The sequence below is a fragment of the Pinus tabuliformis genome, chromosome 7 (assembly GCF_031772625.1).
Source record: "Pinus tabuliformis cultivar Carrire ecotype Pingquan chromosome 7, CPIR1, whole genome shotgun sequence".
In the NCBI taxonomy this organism is placed as follows: Eukaryota; Viridiplantae; Streptophyta; class Pinopsida; order Pinales; family Pinaceae; genus Pinus; species Pinus tabuliformis.
The window spans coordinates 2029322355-2029326545 of record NC_142293.1 but is presented as its reverse complement, the minus strand read 5'-3'; positions in this window follow the sequence as shown (position 1 = coordinate 2029326545).

The following is a 4191-nucleotide window of genomic DNA, read 5'->3' as shown; positions in this document are numbered from 1 at the left end:
AGTCTCCAACAGTTGCCTTTCTCCTCAAGGCTTTGCATGCATCTTGAACCTGAAGAGCATATAGGCTCTTGACTCGTGAACCAATCTGCTTCACCTGTCTCGTGGTGATGTGTCTGAGGAAAACCTTTCCCTTACTGAAGACTACATCATAGCCTTTGTCCTCCAGCATCGCGATCGATACCAATTTCTTCTTCAATCTTGGCACATACTTCACATCTTTCAAGGTAATGTAAGCTCCATGCTCCCTCTAAAAAGAAGCCGTACCCACACCTGAAGCACTATACTTTTCATCATTACCCATCTCTATGAGTATCTTGAAGTCTTTCTCCTCTAAGGTACTAAACAAACTCTTATCGTCGGTCATGTGGAATGAGGCTCCACTATCAAGAAACCAACCACATACCATCATCGATGAAACCATGCATGCGATGAGGGTAAAATCCAATTCGAACTGAGAAGCCAATGCCTCACCTTCAGATCCTTCGTTGGATCCCTTCTTGGATTTCTTCAATGGACAATTAGTTGAATAATGGCCCACTTCATGACAATTAAAGCATCGCACTTTAGATTTGTCAATCTTCTTCCCACCATGAGAAGAACTTGATTTGGGATGAGAATCCTTCTCCTTCCCTTTATTTTCCTTACTCGCTAAGGCACAATTTTCTTCATCCTCCTTGGATGAAGAACCATCTTTAGTGCTTCTCCTGACCTCCTCCTGCATCAGATCTGACCACAGTCATTCCCAATCTGGCAGTTTCTCTCTTCCATTAACTGAGTCCTGGTAGCTATGCCAACACTTAGGAAGACTGAGGAGAGCAAGACTCACCATGTCATCATTGGCTGTCATGATTCCTACACTTCCAAGCTCATCCCTGTACGTGGTGAGCTTGTTCATATATGTAGATATCGTTTCACCCTTTTCACACTTGATTTTCTGAAGCTTGTCCTTCAACGCCAACTTCCTCTGGTCGTTGTTGTTTTGATATAGATCCTTCAAAGTCTTCCACATCGAAAACGGTGTCTCCTTCCCATTGAGACTCGAGACAATGTGGTCTCGAACTCCCTCCAGAAGAATCCTCCTCACTCTCGCCACACATTTCTTCCATTCCGCCAATTCTTGGGCATTATCTACTACTAGCTTGGGGACTTCTTGATCAATGAAGTCCTTTAAACCGTTGTCCTCTAATACCGCTTCCATGCGATCCTTCCAGGCTATGTAATTCAAGCTGCCATCCAGGGCATACTCGAGTCTCAAGCCATTGAACACCATTGGTGAACTTTGAGATGTGATAAGAAATCGAGTCTATACCTGAAATCAAGAACTTCAACCTTCAAACTTCTCCCTTCTTTGTATATTGTTCGCTGCTCTGATAAACTAGGCTCTGATACCATGTAGAAATTTCACCGTAGATAACCTAATAATGCAATGTAACTAAAGAAAAATACTTGATCTACTTCTGCTATCAAAATTTGTGGAAGCTTAATCAATTTGAGCAATATCAATCAGAACACATATAACCAAGAAGAAGCAATCATACACATGAAACACAGAAGAATACTCTGGGGAAAGCCTTAGCTAAAAACCCCGCTATCTGTATTATCATACAAGTGGAAATATCTCAGGATTACAAAAAGCTTTAGCTCTCAAGCTATCTGTTGACCTAGATTGTCATTGATGTCAATATGGAAATATTCTAGGATACTAAATGATGATATGAAGCCAAGGAGAAGCAGAGTAGATCCATGAAGAAATAGGAGCAAGTAGCCAAGGAGAAAGGCCATCAAGAAAGCCAAGCCATGAGTGAGAGTCTGTTAACGGAGGAGTTAACAAAGGAGGCATATCAAAGCAATCACTTATGCTTAAGAGTATTGCATAGTATCGGAAGAGTTAACACATCAGAGGAGTATTGCAAAATATCAGAGAAAGAGAGGCATATCGGAAAAGATATCAGAAGCCATCAAGGTATGAAGGTATCAAATAAGTTCATTGAAAGACATTGCAAAGCCAAAGGAAGACCTATTGGAGCAAGCGGAGCCATATCAGGAGTATTGCATGTATTATATGCCCAAGAAGTCCTGCAAAGAGGAAGAAGTCATCAAAAGAGAAGGAACAAAGAGGAACACGCATCAGGAGGAGAAGCCAGTGGAAGAGCAGTTAACAGAGGAACCATATCATGAGATATCGAAGGAATATCAGAGAAGAGCTATTGGAGCAGTGTATCGGAAGCCATAGGAGCGACAAGCCAAGAGCAGATAAGAGTGGAGCAGTATATATATATCGGAGAAATCACATCGGCGGGTTCTATTAAGTACCACATTGAAACCCCCGACTGTGATATACAGTTGCGGACCCGATGGTCCTATTATATCGCGCCCTAATGGTATATCGCGTCTGCCATATTGGGAGTTATGTATCGCAACGTTTAAAGCCTTGTCACGTTAAAACTACGATAGTGATATGTATGTGGACCCGACTACACCATTGCAATATGATTTCTGCCATATCGCAAGACTCTTGTCAAGCCTTGCCACATTGAAAGTGCCAATTGCGATAATACACGGACCTGAATAGGTTATAGCAAAGAGCAGAAGAGTATATAATATATAGATGCGATATATATGCGGACCCGCTGCACCATTATAAACTGCCCTATTGTTATATCACATCCACCTATCGGAACTCTCATAGCGCAAGTTATAAAGGTTTGTCACCCCCGAACCACTGATTGCGATATGTGTGCAGACCCACTACAACATTATAATATTACCTATTGAAATATCACATCTATTGAATCGCAATGTTCAAAAGAATTGACACTGTCGAACTGCCGATTGTGATATATATTATGGACCCGAATGCACCATTTAACATGACTAAATGTAATATCTCATCCGTTGTATCGCTAGCCTCTAAGGGATTTCAAACTGCCGATTTCAATTGCGATTGTGATGTGGCATGTGGGACCTCCCTATTGGTACAGTCTCTCCAATGAAATCCTCTATAAATAATGAAGTCTAATGTATGAATATTATTAAAGGAAAAAGGAAATCTCTGATATTTTTTAATAAGCAACATTTCTTTGTATTTCGGCATCTCTTCCTCCTGAACATGTCTTGTGAGTATTGGAACACTCGAATAGATAGAGGAAGCCATGGATAGGGAAGCCTAAGTGTCAAGCGAGCATAGATGGTCGAGTGAGCAAAGAGGAAGCTAAAGCGACAGGATGAGGGAAGCCAGAAGGTCGAGCGAGCGTTGAGGAAGTTGAAGCACAAGTGAGTGAAAGGGAAGCCAAAGGTCAGGCGTATCAAGATAATAAAACAAAGAATTGTCTTTATGCAGTTGTGGTTGGCGAACTAGAAGAACGTAGGAAGCCGACAGTCTATCTGGATAGAAAGAGGCCAAAGGTCCAGCAGGACAGAAGGAAGATGAAGGTCCAGCCAGACAGGAGACAGTTGAAGGACGAGCAACTCTGTTGATCGTGTTACCCTGTGAAAGACTCAGACCTATGATGAATTAATCAGGTACATAATGCATATTGAAGAAAAATTCTGTGATATAATAAATAAAGTTTCATTTCATATTGCTTGAAGGGAACAGTAGCTAGCACCAGTATTGAAGCATATGTGAATGTATTTTTGGGAAGTAAGAGATTGCAATAGCAAGAATAGTGCACAATAGTCACGCTGGAAGCATTCACCATGACAGTGAGAACAGAGGCTTGAAACAAAGAGTTGGTTCTTGTGCAGAGCTTAGTGCAGCTAATAGTAGACTCACTAAAGTTGTGTGGAGACATTATCAGAGATCATGATGGCTATTTGATATCATCATGAGATAACTTTTGCAGAATCTGTGTGGACAGTATGAAGAGTTGTAAAGACTTCTTCATATGAAGACTGGTTGCCATTGATGATGTAGCATGGAGACTACAATGAAGCTGTAAACAGATAGAATTCGAGATAGAAGAGTTTTGGGAGTAGAACAATACTATCAAACATACCTTGACAATAGAGGGTTGGAGCCCTTGAGGTTGGTGCCTCAGAACTGAAAGGATTGGTGTCCTGGGATTTGGTGCTCCTAAGTCCAAGGTTGGTGCCTTGACAAAACCGAGTTGGTGCTCTGGAGGTTGGAGCCTCACAAAAGTCCAAGTTGGTGCTTGGCAACAGATTGGAACCATATATATATTGTATCTA